Source organism: Lissotriton helveticus, chromosome 9 (assembly GCF_964261635.1).
Source record: "Lissotriton helveticus chromosome 9, aLisHel1.1, whole genome shotgun sequence".
Classification (NCBI taxonomy): domain Eukaryota; kingdom Metazoa; phylum Chordata; class Amphibia; order Caudata; family Salamandridae; genus Lissotriton; species Lissotriton helveticus.
The window spans coordinates 502,577,254-502,594,769 of record NC_136070.1 but is presented as its reverse complement, the minus strand read 5'-3'; positions in this window follow the sequence as shown (position 1 = coordinate 502,594,769).

The window sequence follows — 17,516 nt, the reverse complement described above, 5'->3', positions numbered from 1 at the left end:
GGAGATGACTTGAATGATTCCACTACATTGATTGAAATTGACAGCACCAATAATGAAATATTGTCAGAAGGAGGAGATGACTTGAATGATTTTTTTGATCAATCTCTTGATGGCGAATTTATCGAGTGTTTGGAGACCATAGAGTTACAAGAATCATTATTGCAGACTTTTCATGAGGACATTGCTGATGAGGACATGTTACTAGTTCTTTCAAATTTAGAAAATTCTGAAGAATAAATTTATATTTAGAAATCAAAAATTGTTTGAGACATTATTCATTTTTATTTTTAATTTATGAGGTTGTAGCGAAGTGATTGTAGTATAAAATGAGACTTATAGTATAGAGTGCAACATTTTTATGTTACATGGTAAGTTTACTCATATTTACTTCCCTTCTGCCACTATATTATCTCCAATGTGTATTTGACATCTCTTCTTCATCTCCGGCCTCCTTTCTCTCACTGTGTGTCTCCAATGCATCTTATCGCTGCTATTTTGTGTAATTACAGAAGAGAGTAAAATAAAATAGTTCGGAACGTGAAAAGGGGGCAAAGTAGAGTACTCCTCACCCCCTAGGCCTTTTTAGGCGGTCCCAAAAGGATCAGTTTCTGCTTTCCTGAGAGATTATGGTATGAGTTCCATATACCACAATAACTTGCATTACAACATGCAAGATATCTATCTCCTATTACCAACTTTTGGAGATATTCGCGCTAAGCGCGAATATCTCCAAAAAGTAACACCTGCCCTGAGCAGTTCTTAGCCATGTTATCCAATGGGAGGTGGATAACATGGCTAAGAGCATTAGCTCGGTAATGTATGAATATCGCTGAGTTTTTAGCGATATTCATGCATTGCGGCCGTTTATTATCGCATTTGTGATAAACCTTGATAATAGCAAGGTTTATCTTCGATAATTTCTGACGATGCTTAGCGGTAAAAAATTCGTTGGTAAGCATCGTTAGCGATAAATATCGCTTAACTTTGGTAATATGCCCCAACGTCTGTTAACGTTCGATTCGAAGGAAATGAGGAAGTGTTGAAAAACATTGTCTGCGCCATCTTGCCTTTTTTGAAATGCCACACTTTTGTCGTGCACGGCAGCCATTTTAGATGCCTTGACCAGACCCACTCTCTGCACGCTGTTGATTCGTAGCATGGCTCCTCACCCTCGCAAGCATCTTCCCCAGGCACTGGTCACCCCCGCTCTCTGTCTTATGCATGGGCAATAAACCTCCCCCCATCTGCGCTGCTCTTCCCTGAGAATCACACTGTGCCCGCCCGACACCTCCCTTTCGCCCTATTCACTACCGCACCCTCTGACACTCCTCTTCCTCTGTGTCCGATTGTCCAGGCTATCAGCTAGCCCTGCAGATGTAGTTTATGGCCCCAGCTGTAAAGAATCACCCCTCTTCAAAGGAGTTATAGTAGATCAAGGCCCACACCCGATGAGATCCGTCACACCACACGTGTTCCTACTATCTGAAAACTATCCTGTATTGTGATTGGGGAGGGGACCGAGCCTGAAGCGGAAGATTCCAGGAATGACTCTTTGTACATCAAAGTTTTTACAATTATGTGTCACATTAAAAATATATAGCACTCCAACAAAGTAGTAGGAATATAAAACTTTAATAACATATAAATATATACAACAAAACAAAAACAGTAAAAACATTTAAACAACGAAGAGTCCGTGGCAATTTCTTTTGAATTATCCAATAGATTTATTGAAATTGACAGCACCAATAATGAAATATTCTTGTCAGTAGCGGTCTGTTGTGCGAATAGTTCCAAGGCAGCAGAACGCGCTGAAATCTAGATGGCACGAAAGTGATGTCTAGCAAGTTGCCGCCCAGCAAATAACGGCGTGGGGCGCCGCGGGGGTGAGTGAGTCCAGTAGGCACCACAGCTATTCTTACCGGCATTGCAGAATTACTGCTGGGGACAATGCCTGTGCTGTAGCAGGGTCACAGCAGAAACAAAAAGGATTCTGTTGAAGATGTTGTTGGTTTTCAATTTGAAAACAGTTCTGGTGTCAACTGCTATGCTAATGTAGTGGTTAATGTTTTGTTTTCTCTAGAAAATGTAAAAGAGGGGGAGGCAGTCCAAAGTTCCGTTAAAAGGGCAAAGGAAAGGATCGGTGGTTTGAACTATCAGTCAAAAAGGGGAGGGGGTGCAACAATTTTTCCTACCGGGTCACACTGTGCTTTCACTGGAAGTGAGGTCTGCAGGATTCTAGTAATTCAAAGTGAGGCTGGCGCCGACGTCCCGCGGATACAGTTTCGTCACTCCACGGGTGATCATGGCAGTCATTCCCCATCGGGGGTCGGAGACTCCCGCGGCTCCTCTAGAATCTTCAAGGTCGTGGAGGACTACGGTGGTGGAGTCAACCAGTGACCGGGCCATTTCTTTATGCTGGGCCCGCTCTTGCCAGGTCGACCGCCATTTTGAGAGTTCGGTAGCTACTGGCGATCGCGGGGTCAAATGAGCGGACGGGCTCCACCCTGCCGGGCGAGACGTTGCAGCATGGCCACAGTGGAAGAACTCTTTTCCGGGCGCCTGGAGCGCTGAGGGTGCAGCTGGGAAGCCTCCACTGGGGAGGCGGGAGAGGCCTGTTCGCACCGTCTCTCCCTCCCAGTGCACCCCACGGCGTCTCGCTTGAGATTTGTTATGGCCGGACCAGGCGATGAGGACGAGGGGGGGGGGGTCGGAGGCATGTGCAAGACATCCCCCCCCAGGGTTGTTGCAGCAATTATACAAGAAAGAAGAAGTGTCCCGTCCGTCTTCGGGCCGGGCTTCCGGTAGATGTCGGCCGGACGCCCCTGGCTCTGGCCCCATGAACGGGTTTCTTGGTTTATCGGCTGCAGCCGGATCCCGTCGGCCTCGGCCCCCCGACCGTTGGTGGCCGGACCGGAAGAGCATGTGGCGGGACTACCTGCAACTCTCAAGGGCCACCGCGGCCGGACTGGGAGAGAGAGGGGAGGGTCGAGGAGACATTCCCCCCCCCTGCAACTGTTCAGCGTTGTAAAGGCAATCCCCTGGCCGGGTCCCGCTGGTCTCGGCCTCTCCTCCGGCTACACCCTACGTTAGGATCTCCTGGCCGAGGCGTGGCAGCAGGACCTGCCTTATATGGGCTGCTCCCGGCTGGGCGTAGCCGGAACCCTGCCCCACCTTGGAAGTTTCCAGAGTGGGGGCGGATGTTCTACTGACTTGCATTTTCCCTAGTCTATCGATTTTTTTGGCGTGGCAGGCGGTGGGACAGCGAGGGGTGATTTGGTTTCTCTTACTGTTTTTCTGGTCTCTCACCACTGGCATATTTTAACGTTTTCTTGTTTCTAGGACATTAATAGGTTTTATCATTACGTTATGTTATCGTTTCTTTGTTCGTTGTTTAATAAAAGTTCATGTTCATCAGTGGCCTACTGATTTTCGATTTCCTATTCTTTTCTTTCCAGGTTGTTTCATGCTAAAGTTTCTGTTAACAGGATACAGTGATCACTTCGTTATTATTGCATATGTCCTTTTCACTAGGGGTGCTCTCTGGTCGGGCCAGATGACGTATGTCTAGTATATGGTCCGGGTGAAACAGGTGCATCAATCAGTGGGGAGTAGATAGGCATGACAGATTACAACGGGGGAGAAAGGTCCGCATTACGTACCCTTTCACTACTTGCAAAGATTTTCCTACGTTTATTTGCAAACAGGGAATACCTCCAAAAAGAACTAATTCCCAAACAGTCAATGTTCGGACAATCAATCAATCAATGAGGAATGAAATAGGTACGACGTGTTAAAGGCTTGCGTTACCTACCCTTCACTATCTGCAAAGGGAGAGAGAATATTCCTATTCTTCCTCGTTTGCAGGCAGAGAAGATCCTTAAGAGAACCAACTTCGAACAATTCAATGCTCGATTCAAACAATCAACAAGGGGTACTGTGAACACAAATGAACGCCGCTTATGTACATACGCATTGCTATTTTCAACAGGTTGTTCCTAATGTTTCTATTTTAGCGAGGTCAAAAAGAGATCCCATTAGTGGCCTACTGATTTTGCTCGATTCCTTTTGTTTTTTTACACGGTTTTTCGCTATCTGCAAAGACTAAACAGAGTATTTTGACTCTGTGCTTGTTTGTAAATAGAGAATGAACGAAAGAGAACAATCAATCAAATGGAGAGAGAAGCAGGCACGACGGATTACAAAGGGGGCAAAGGGCTGCGTTAACTACCCTTCACTATCTGCAAAGAGAGAGTACTCCTAATAGAAATGAGGGGTGGGGGGCAGCATTCAAAGCAGATCAGTGTGCATAAACACGAAAATGTTTTTACTTACCACGTACTTGACATTCGACAGCTTATGATATTTGCTATTAAAAAACCATTGAAATTCACTGAAAAAACCATAGGTTATAGACCATATATAGTTAGGAATTAGCATTTACAAAACCTTGAAAATTCACTGAAAAAACCATAGGTTATAGACCATATATAGTTAGGAATTAGCATTTACAAAACCTTGAAAATTCACTGCAAAAACCATAGGTTAGAGACCATATATAGTTAGCTGGACATTTTATTGACATAAAACCAATGAAATTCCATATATAGTTAGTTGCACTTACTATATATCGCGCACCCGCAATCCACTGCTGATGATGTCACATATTACATCATTCATGACATGGTCAGTGACATCACTGATGACATCACTGATGACATCTCAAATGACATCACTGATGACATCACTGATGACATCTCATTTGACATCAATGACCACATCACTGATGATATCATTCATGTGACAATACAATGCATCTCCTCACATTTTAATATAACCTCTGTTTCACCCAGTGTTAAAAAGAGTATAATTTTTGAAACCATTGACACACCAATACTAGTTACTACATACGCACTCACTGATTGCTACGTCTACACACACCTTCACTCATTCACCCATACAATCATTCATACATACAATCACTCATCTTTACAACACTATCATATGCACTCATACACCTATACAGACACTCACAGTCTGCCACTCATCCATGGAGTTACTTACACACCTAGTCAGTCCTGTAAAGAATCAATGAGACTTCCATTTTCTTGTCTATACAGTTAAACATAGAGCACCTTACATTTTCAAACATGTACTAACACATACTTACTTTCTTATACAATCATTGATACAAGTACAGATTGATCTGCACAGAGTCACACACCTCCCAGCTAGCCACACACACACTCAGTCTCCCATACAAATACTTGGGCAATCAATCAATAACCCATATAGTTACTCATATAGCTACTGATCAACACATGCAGCAGTTTACAGAACAACAGACATAATGATGCACAAATTAAGACAGTTTAGTCACTAACCCATGCACTCAGTGAGACACATTTAATCACTCACTCATACATTCAGTCATGCACCTACTAAATCCTTCGTCCAGACACTTATACATCCACTCATTCTTCAATATGTAAGACATATTTTAACTTTACAGAATTATACAGTCACTGGATGTAGTCATCAGTGATGTCATTTGAGATGTCATCAGTGATGTCATCAGTGATGTCACTGACCATGTCATGAATGATGTAATATGTGACATCATCAGCAGTGGATTGCGGGTGCGCGATATATAGTTAGTGCAACTAACTATATATGGAATTTCATTGGTTTTATGTCAATAAAATGTCCAGCTAACTATATATGGTCTCTAACCTATGGTTTTTGCAGTGAATTTTCAAGGTTTTGTAAATGCTAATTCCTAACTATATATGGTCTATAACCTATGGTTTTTTCAGTGAATATATATATATATATATATATATATATATATATATATATTACCTACTGGCGGTCGCCAGTAGGTATATATAGTTAGGATTTTTTCTCTATGGGTTTTTTGAAAATTCTATGTCTAATAACTTTGGCGTTTGTGGACGGAATTGGCTGAAATTTTCAGGAAAATGGCACATTTTGTTTCTGAGCAGCCCCTGAAAATTTTGGGGGGGTTCGTCAAGGGGGGGCCGAGAAAAAAGGGGGGTCCCAAAACGCGTTTTTCCCATGTTAATTTCCATAGGGCGGTTGGCCTCACTTTTAGCCCGAACGGCTGAATGGATTTGCACGAAACTTGGCAAAATTGTAGGGACTGGTAGCCCGATGTGCCTTTTGTAGGTCTCAATATATGTGCTTCAGTGGATTTTGAGAAATTAATGTTCAAAAAAAGATATATATCTGTAACAGCGGACTGGGCAGCGCTCCGCTACGCGTACTTTTCGCGCAACGGAGCTTTGTGAAGCGAAGCTGATTGGTTCTCCGGCATCTGTCAACATTCCAAACAGTCCGTAGCGGCCGCCATCTTGTCTCTCGGTAGGATCGAGAGACAAGAGGAGGCCAAAGCGAAGGGGCAAATGACCATAAGGGGGCATAGTACATTGTCGCTCACCCCCTAGGTTTGATGTGGAGGTTTTAAAAGGGCCCCGCGGGGCAAAAAAAAATAAAAATAATAATAATCGAACAGCTGAATGGATTTGCACGAAACTTGGCAAAATTGTAGGGACTGGTAGCCCGATGTGCCTTTGCTAGATCTCAATATATGTGCTCCAGTGGATTTTGAGAAATTAACGTTCAAAAAAAGGTATATATCTGTAACAGCGCACCGCTTCGCGTACTTTTCGCGTTACGGAGCTTTGCGAAGCGAAGCTGATTGGCTCTCCGGTGTCTGTAAACATTCCAAACAGTCCGTAGCGGCCGCCATCTTGTCTCTCGGTAGGATCGAACAGCTGAATGGATTTGCACGAAACTTGGCAAAATTGTAGGGACTGGTAGCCCGATGTGCCTTTGCTAGGTCTCAATATATGTGCTTCAGTGAATTTTGAGAAATTAACGTTCAGAAACAAGATATATATCTGTAACAGCGCTCCGCTTCGCGGAGATAAAATTATATGTGTATTACCTAGCTGTTGCTAACACCAGTTAGCGACGGCTAGTAGAAGATAGCGACCATCTTGGGCCCCACTTTGCATGTGAGTGATATTTATCACTAATGACATGCAAAGTGGGCATGCCAAGATGTTAGCGACTGGAAACAGTCGCTAACATCGCTATCTCCTATTATCAACTTTTGGAAATATTCGAGATAAGGGCGAATATCTCCAAAAGCTACCACCTGCCCTGAGCAGTTCTTAGCCATGTTATCCAATGGGAGGTGGATAACATGGCTAAGAGCATTAGCTCGGTAATGCATGAATATCGCTGAGTTTTCAGCGATATTAATGCATTGCGGTCGTTTTTTATCGTATTTCCGATAAACCTTGATAATAGCAAGGTTTATCTGCGATAATTTCTGACGGTAAAAAAATCGTTGCTGGGTTTTTTGAAAATTCTATGTCTAATAACTTTGGCGTTTGTGGACGGAATTGGCTGAAATTTTCAGGAAAATGGCACATTCTGTTTCTAAGCAGCCCCTGAAAATTTTGGGGGGTTCGTCAAGGGGGGGGCCGAGAAAAAAGGGGGGTCCCAAAACGCGTTTTTCCCATGTTAATTTCCATAGGGCGGTTGGCCTCACTTTTAGCCCGAACGGCTGAATGGATTTGCACGAAACTTGGCAAAATTGTAGGGACTGGTAGCCCGATGTGCCTTTTGTAGGTCTCAATATATGTGCTTCAGTGGATTTTGAGAAATTAATGTTCAAAAAAAGATATATATCTGTAACAGCGGACTGGGCAGCGCTCCGCTACGCGTACTTTTCGCGCAACGGAGCTTTGTGAAGCAAAGCTGATTGGTTCTCCGGCGTCTGTCAACATTCCAAACAGTCCGTAGCGGCCGCCATCTTGTCTCTCGGTAGGATCGAGAGACAAGAGGAGGCCAAAGCGAAGGGGCAAATGACCATAAGGGGGCATAGTACATTGTCGCTCACCCCCTAGGTTTGATGTGGAGGTTTTAAAAGGGCCCCGCGGGGCAAAAAAAAATAAAAATAATAATAATCGAACAGCTGAATGGATTTGCACGAAACTTGGCAAAATTGTAGGGACTGGTAGCCCGATGTGCCTTTGCTAGATCTCAATATATGTGCTCCAGTGGATTTTGAGAAATTAACGTTCAAAAAAAGGTATATATCTGTAACAGCGCACCGCTTCGCGTACTTTTCGCGTTACGGAGCTTTGCGAAGCGAAGCTGATTGGCTCTCCGGTGTCTGTAAACATTCCAAACAGTCCGTAGCGGCCGCCATCTTGTCTCTCGGTAGGATCGAACAGCTGAATGGATTTGCACGAAACTTGGCAAAATTGTAGGGACTGGTAGCCCGATGTGCCTTTGCTAGGTCTCAATATATGTGCTTCAGTGCATTTTGAGAAATTAACGTTCAGAAACAAGATATATATCTGTAACAGCGCTCCGCTTCGCGGAGATAAAATTATATGTGTATTACCTAGCTGTTGCTAACACCAGTTAGCGACGGCTAGTAGAAGATAGCGACCATCTTGGGCCCCACTTTGCATGTGAGTGATATTTATCACTAATGACATGCAAAGTGGGCATGCCAAGATGTTAGCGACTGGAAACAGTCGCTAACATCGCTATCTCCTATTATCAACTTTTGGAAATATTCGAGATAAGGGCGAATATCTCCAAAAGCTACCACCTGCCCTGAGCAGTTCTTAGCCATGTTATCCAATGGGAGGTGGATAACATGGCTAAGAGCATTAGCTCGGTAATGCATGAATATCGCTGAGTTTTCAGCGATATTAATGCATTGCGGTCGTTTTTTATCGTATTTCCGATAAACCTTGATAATAGCAAGGTTTATCTGCGATAATTTCTGACGGTAAAAAAATCGTTGCTAAGCATCGTTAGGGATAAATATCGCTTAACTTTGGTAATATGCCCCAACGTCTGTTAACGTTCGATTCGAAGGAAATCAGGAAGTGTTGAAAAACATTGTCTGCGCCATCTTGTCTTTTTTCAAATGCCACACTTTTGTCGTGCACGGCAGCCATTTTAGATGCCTTGACCAGACCCACTCTGTGCACGCTGTCGATCCTTAGCATGGCTCCCCACCCTCGCAAGCATCTCCCCCAGGCAGTGGTCACCCCCGCTCTCTGTCTTATGCATGGGTAATAAACCTCCCCCATCTGCGCTGCTGTTCCCTGAGAATCACACCCTGTGCCCGCCCGACACCTCCCTTTCGCCCTATTCACTACCGCACCCTCTGACACTCCTTTTCCTCTGTGTCCGATTGTCCAGGCTGGTCCTAGGGTATCAGCTAGCCCTGCAGATGTAGTTTATGGCCACAGCTGTAAAGAATCACCCCTCTTCAAAGGAGTTATAGTAGATCAAGGCCCACACTCGATGAGATCCGTCACAGCAGAAGCGTTGCTATTATCTGAAAACCATCCTGTATTGTGATTGGGGAGGGGACCGAGCCTGAAGCGGAAGATTCCAGGGATGACTGTTTGTACATCAAAGTTTTTACAATTATGTGTCACATTAAAAATATATAGCACTCCGACAAAGTAGTAAGATTATAAAACTTTAATAATTTATAAATATATACAAGAAAACAAAAATAGTAATAACATATAAAAATTTTTAGGGAAAAACAACGAAGTAGCGGTCGGCTGTGCGAATAGTCCCAACGCAGCACAACGTCCAGATTTCCGGCGTGGGGCGTCGCGGGGGGTGGGTCATCAGTAGCAAACTGTTGTGCGAATAGTTCCAAGGCAGCAGAACGCGCCGAAATCTAGATGACACGAAAGTGATGTCTAGTAAGTTGCCACCCAGCAAATAACGGCATGGGGCGTCGCGGGGGGTGGGTCATCAGTAGCAAACTGTTGCGCGAATAGTTCCAAGGCAGCAGAACGATGGCACCAAGGTGATGTCCAGTAAGTTGCCGCACTGGTTTTGGTATCCTACAATGCTGCTCCGAATAACGGCGTGGAGCGCCCCGGGGGAGGCGGCGTGAACGGGCCTCTCCAGGTGGAGTGTCATCTGTTGTAGTGGGGCGCCCCTTTACCGTTTCAGTTGCCATTCCGTCCGTTTTTGGTCCACTGTGTCAAAAGCCGCAATTCAGCTGAGTTGCGCCCACTCTTGCGGTGCAGCGATAGGCGGCTGTCACAGGACTCTCAAAATGGCGGCAGGCTGTTTCCTTTTTGGGCCTGGTCCACTGAAATGGCCCTGGGACACCTTGGAAATTGGACGCTTGTCTGCTAGGTCTTGGACCCCATTCTCGAAAGCGTCCCCTCCGCCTTGAGAATTCATCAAAAGTTTTGGGGGCTCCGACTCCTGCAGGCTTCTGGTGGGGAGCGGCTGCCATGATTGCTCGCGGAATGACCACGACTGAGCTACGAGATGGTGGTGCTTTCATGCTGACGCCAGCTTCAGTCTGAAACATCCAGAAACAAGGTGGGGCTTTCATCGTTTGGGAAAAAAAAAAGTTTTCATCCTATGAAAAGTGTTGTTTTTAGGTCACATGATCAAGCCTTCCATCATTAGGAAACCAAAAGTAAAATGAACCAATGAAAAGTTTTATAAACAAGTCACATGACCTGTTATGCGGCATAGGGTGTAAAATGCGGAGAAAATACGTTGGCACGTGAGGCGGCGTCAGTAGCGGACCGATGTGCGAATAGGCCGAAGGCAACACAACGCGCCAAGATCCGGATGGCACCGAGGTGGTGTCCAGCAAGTTGCAGCACTGGTGTGGCCATCCTACAATGCTGAAAGTCGGCGTGGGGCGCCCCGTTGGCCTGTGAGTTTGCGTCAGTAGCGGACCGATGTGCGAATAGGCCGAAGGCAGCACAACGCGCCAAGATCCGGATGGCACCGAGGTGGTGTCTAGTAAGTTGCCGCACTGTTATGGATATCCAACAATGCTGAAAGTCGGCGTGGGGCGCCCCGTTGGCCTGTGAGTTTGCGTCAGTAGCGGACCGATGTGAGAATAGGCCGAAGGCAGCACAACGCGCCAAGATCCGGATGGCACCGAGGTGGTGTCTAGTAAGTTGCCGCACTGGTGTGGCCATCCAACAATGCTGAAAGTCGGCGTGGGGCGCCCTGTTGGCCTGTGAGTTTGCGTCAGTAGCGGACCGATGTGCGAATAGGCCGAAGGCAGCACAACGCGCCAAGATCCGGATGGCACCGAGGTGGTGTCTAGTAAGTTGCCGCACTGGTGTGGCCATCCTACAATGCTGAAAGTCGGCGTGGGGCGCCCCGTTGTCCTGTGAGTTTGCGTCAGTAGCGGACCGATGTGCGAATAGGCCGAAGGCAGCACAGCGCTCCAAGATCCGGATGGCACCGAGGTGGTGTCTAGTAAGTTGCCGCACTGGTGTGGCCATCCTACAATGCTGAAAGTCGGCGTGGGGCGCCCCGTTGGCCTGTGAGATGGCGTCAGTAGCGGACCGATGTGCGAATGGGGCCAAAGGCAGCGCAACAATATTTTCTGATTTGAAGACACCACAAGGCGCTGAGATGCCAAGATCCGGATGGCACCGAGGTGGTGTCTAGCAAGTTGTGGCACTGGTGTGGCCATCGTACAATGGTAAAAGTCGGCGTGGGGCGCCCTGTTGGCCTGTGAGATGGTGTCAGTAGCGGACTGATGTGTGAATGGGGCCAAAGGCAGCGCAACAATATTTTCTACTATATTTTCGGAGTAGAAGACACCACAAGGCGCTGAGATGCCAAGATCCGGATGGCACCGAGGTGATGTGTAAGTTGCGGACCGATGTGCGAATGGGGCCAAAGGCAGCTCAACAATATTTTCTGAAGAGAATACACCACAAGGCGCTGAGATGCCAAGATCCGGATGGCACCGAGGTGATGTCTAAGTTGCGGACCGATGTGCGAATGGGGCCAAAGGTAGCATAACAAGATTTTCTGTATGGAAGATACCACTAGGCGTTGAGATGCCAAGATTCGGATGGCACCGAGGTGATGTCTAGCAAGTTGTGCCACTGGTGTGGCCTTCGTACAATGGTAAAAGTCGGCGTGGGGCGCCCTATTGGCCTGTGAGATGGTGTCAGTAGCGGACTGATGTGCGAATGGGGCCAAAGGCAGCGCAACAATATTTTCTGACTGACACCACAAGGCGCTGAGATGCCAAGATCCGGATGGCATCGAGGTGATGTCTAAGTTGCGGACTGATGTGCGAATGGGGCCAAAGTCAGCGTAACAATATTTTCTGTATGGAAGATACCACTAGGCGTTGAGATGCCAAGATTCGGATGGCACAGAGGTGATGTCTAGCAAGTTGGTGTGGTCATCCTACAATGCTGAAACTCGGCGTGGGTCACCCCATTAGCCTGTGAGATGGCGTCAGTAGCGGACCGATGTGCGAATAGGCCGAAGGCAGCACAACGCGCCAAGATCCGGATGTCACCGTGGTGGTTTCATAGTTGAGAGGCACTTCATCTGCAGTGGGGCGCCGAGATCCGGATGGCACCGAGGTGATGTCTAGCAAGTTGCTGTACTGGTGTGGTCATCCTACAATGCTGAAATGTAGTGGGGCGCCCATTTACCGTTTCAGTTGCCATTCAGCTGAGTTTCGGCTGCTCTTGATGCTACAGCGACAGGCGGCTGCAAGAGGACTCTCAAAATGGCGGCCTGTTCTTTGGATTTGGGCCTGGTCCACTAAAATGGCCCTGGGACACCTTAGAACTCGGACGCTCGATTTTTTTTTCCTTTCCTGTACATGCAAAAAAAGGTAAATGCCCGGTATGTTACACGCTTCATCTGCCACGATGAACTCTCCAGAGGAACCGAAAAAAAATATAGTTGTGGTAACTATACCATGCATCGTCATATGGAGAGGTGGCACCAATTAATTATAGTGCTGCATAAAAGAGAGATTTGGAGGAGAACCCCTGACCTGCTAGTACATTCATCAAAGAAGTGGCACTGAGAGCTTCAGAGGCAAGGGAAACGGTCCCAAATATTTAGAAGAACTTTGGAAAGATTAAAATGACATGTTTAGATTGTGGTAAATTAATTTCATGTGGGCAGATGAGTGTTACTCTAATAAATACAGCATATGAACATCATCATAGTCGATGGTTGGTAGAGACATTTTGACTATATCCTGGACCTGCCCGTCCTCGCCCAAAATGGCGCCGGAATAAATGGGACTCGTAACTCCTTGTTGTGTACTGGTTGCAGAACCTTGAAATCACGAGATACGTATGCAGTTTTGAAGCACATGGCGGGCGGGGACGAGAATTGATTGAATATTTCGACATCCCTATTGATATTAAGTTCTGATGTGTTATTGATTACTGTACTGTTGAAAATTCGAATTAACGTCACCCATGGTACTTGCCCGCAAATGTATATCTAGATAATTTTATTGTAACTGGCCCTGTCGTATTTTAATTATAAAATGTACGTCCACCGATTCCGTAACTGTTAGACACCTTAGTTTTTGCAACCTAATGGCCCGCCCGTTACGTTCCTCTACAGTGTAAATGTCTATTCATCATATACGATTACAGTTTGCTCCGTGGCAGGCCCACGTGGTTATAGGCTCGTATTTGTATAATGAAATTTTCACAATAAAGGTTTTTAAAAGAAAACATGGTAGTAGTGTATACATTGGTAAAGTTTTTAATAATAGTCACTGTTTTAGAATCATTAAAAGGCAAGTGAAATAAAGCAGACCAATTACATGAAGGGTAAAAGGTATAATACGAAGGAACGCAGTAAAGATAAATGGTCAAGGGCTGTTGTGTTTTCTATTCCTGCAACATAAAGTGATCGATAAGAATCTCATATTCAGGCGTATCGGCGACTAAGACAGCAGGTCGACCCTCTTTTGCTCAACGGCTCCGTCATGGGACGAAGAAACGCTCTTTTTCTCGAAAAAAGAATATATTTTACTTGCAGGACAGTTGTAAAATTTCCGGGAAAGTACATTAGCCTGGAACATTATAACATATATTTAAGAGAAAATAATGTTCGGAAGTAATTAAAAGCGTAATTTTTAGGTGATATGACCAAGGCTTTCATCATTAGAATAAGAAAAGTAAAATGAACCAATGAAAAGTTTTATTAACAAGTCACATGACTTGTTATGCTTACGTTACGCGCTGCGCGCCCCGGATGACTTCCGGATGCGCTAACGCGGCGCGTCATATGACGCATTACGCGACAACGCAGGTCCAGAATATAGTCAAAATGTCTCCACCAACCAGCGGTCGAAACACAACCCCTTTCAGCAGGCTAAATAGTTCTGTTAAATGACAACAGAAGGGACAGGCAACAAGAACCATCAGTCAAAGAGGGGAGGGCTAGTTCTACTCTACCGGGTTACATTGGGGCGCTACCGGAACTGATCGAATTGGTAGTCTACAGTGTTTCTGGATGTTTCAGACCGAAGCTGGGGTTAGCATGAGAGCAGCACCATTTCGTAGCTCCGTTGTGGCCATTCCGCAACCAATCATGGCAGCCGCTCTTTATCGTTATTTTGGGCGGGGTGGGTGGCGGAGCCGAGCTGTTTTGCAGCCATCATTGTGTGGAGTTCAGTTCATCTCACTAGTTTTGTATTTGTCATGAGGGGTTGTTCCTAATGTTTCTATTTTAGCGAGGTCAAAAAGAGATCCCATTAGTGGCCTACTGATTTTGCTCGATTCCTTTTCTTTTTTTTTTACACGATTTTTCGTTATCTGCAAAGACTAAACAGAGTATTGCGACTCTGTGTTTGTTTGTAAATAGAGAATGAACCAAAGAGAACTAATTCTAAAACAGTAAATACTTGGATAACAATCAATCAAATGGAGAGAGAAGCAGGCACGACGGATTACAACGGGGGCAAAGGCCTGCGTTAACTACCTTTCACTATCTGCAAAGAGAGAGTACTCCTAATAGAAATGAGGGGGGGGGCACCATTCAAAGCAGATCAGTGTGCATAAACACGAAAATGTTTTCACTTACCACGTACTTGACATTCGACAGCTTATGATATTTGCTATTAAAAAGCCATTGAAATTCACTGAAAAAACCATAGGTTATAGACCATATATAGTTAGGAATTAGCATTTACAAAACCTTGAAAATTCACTGAAAAAACCATAGGTTATAGACCATATATAGTTAGGAATTAGCATTTAAAAAACCTTATTTTACTCACACAAAACCATTGAAATTCCATATATAGTTAGTTGCACTAACTATATATCGCGCACCCGCAATCCACTGCTGATCATGTCACATATTACATCATTCATGACATGGTCAGTGACATCACTGATGACATCACTGATGACATCTCAAATGACATCACTGATGATATCACTGATGACATCTCATTTGACATCAATGACCACATCACTGATGATATCATTCATGTGACAATACAATGCATCTCCTCACATTTTAATATAACCTCTGTTTCACCCAGTGTTAAATACAGAGTATAATTTTTGAAACCATTGACACACCAATACTAGTTACTACATACGTACTCACTGATTCCTACGTCTACACACACATTCACTCATTCACCCATACAATCATTCATACATACAATCACTCATCTTTACAACACTATCATATGCACTCATACACCTATACAGACACTCACACTCTGACACTCATCCATGGAGTTACTCACACACCTAGTCAGTCCTGTAAAGAATCAATCACACTTCCATTTTCTTGTCTATACAGTTAAACATAGAGCACCTTACATTTTCAAACATATAGTAACACATACTTACTTTCTTATACAATCATTGATACAAGTACACATTGATCTGCACAGAGTCACACACCTCCCAGCCAGCCACACACACACTCAGTCTCCCATACAAATACTTGGACAATCAATCAATAACCCATATAGTTAATCATATAGCTACTGATCAACACATGCAGTAGTTTACAGAACAACAGACATAATGATGCACAAATTAAGACAGTTTAGTCACTAACCCATGCACTCAGTGAGACACATTTAATCACTCACTCATACATTCAGTCATGCACCTACTAAATCCTTCGTCCAGACAGTTATACATCTACTCATTCTTCAATATCTAAAACATATTTAAACTTTACAGAAACACACAGTCACTGGATGATGTCATCAGTGATGTCATCAGTGATGTCATTTGAGATGTCATCAGTGATGTCATCAGTGATGTCACTGACCATGTCATGAATGATGTAATATGTGACATGATCAGCAGTGGATTGCGGGTGCGCGATATATAGTTAGTGCAACTAACTATATATGGAATTTCAATGGTTTTGTGTGAGTAAAATAAGGTTTTTTAAATGCTAATTCCTAACTATATATGGTCTATAACCTATGGTTTTTTCAGTGAATATATATATATTTCACTCCTTCCTGCTTCTCCAGGTACGGCATGCAGGACACAAAGACCGCCACACAGCTTATCCAGTACACCAGGTCAGTTTATTATCCCCTTGATTCTCCCTCTGGCATGACGCGTTTCGGGTAAGGACTACCCTTGATCACATAACGGTACATTGTTTACAGAGACCTTTAAGTACTCATTTTTTTCATCCTCTTTGCGAAGCACACCACGTGATTAATAAAAAGTGAAGATATACTTAAACATACAAATCGAGAGGCTCTTTCCTTTTTGTCTAATCAGCACATATGGATAAATAAGATTTATATTCAAAGATGCATTAGATGTTAGCATATGATATAACTGCATAAATGCATATGCGGTAAACATGGACTGAATTTTGTGCAAATTCGCAAGATTAAATTGATGTTGCCTGTATATTTCCATTATATACAATTCCCATAATTACATATATTATACAGTAATTTAATCATTATTTACACCTGATATAAATGTAAAAAAATATTTATATACATATATACACAGAACCATCATCTATTATTTGCAATATCTATATACACATAAAAAATTGCTAGAAATTGAAATACAAATTATAGCAGCATAAATGCTTAAGTTCCATTAAACCTATTATGCAAAATTGATTTGGTATTATTTTCTCCAAGTGCAATAAAATTCGCTGAATAAATTCATATTTTACCTATGACAACTGAGCCCAGTTGTCACAAAGAGCTCACTCCAGATTTTATATACAAATAAAGTGCTAAGTGCTATATAAAAAAATGAGCAAATACAAAAAATCATGTGATGATATTTACAGTGAAGCTAAATGCAGAGTTGTTGTTATCTGTATAAATGATAATGATGATCTATCAATTAAACGGTATAAGACAATCTTATATACGGATCAGTTACATTTTTTCTCTTCCAGGGAATATGTCTCTCTTCTGTACCCCTTGTCTTAATGTGGATAATGTCATCTTCCTGTATTAGTCCTCCATGTGCACAGAAGTGTAAAGTTCATACATCCAAATTATAGGGCATTGATTTGCTGTGCATCTGTTTCTACAGATTGTTGTTCCCATCTAGTCATCTCCTTTAAAAGTTTCTAACAAGAGGAAAAATGGAACAATATGTAAAGAGATATATATATAAAGGGAGGGAAGCAATATACATATTCAG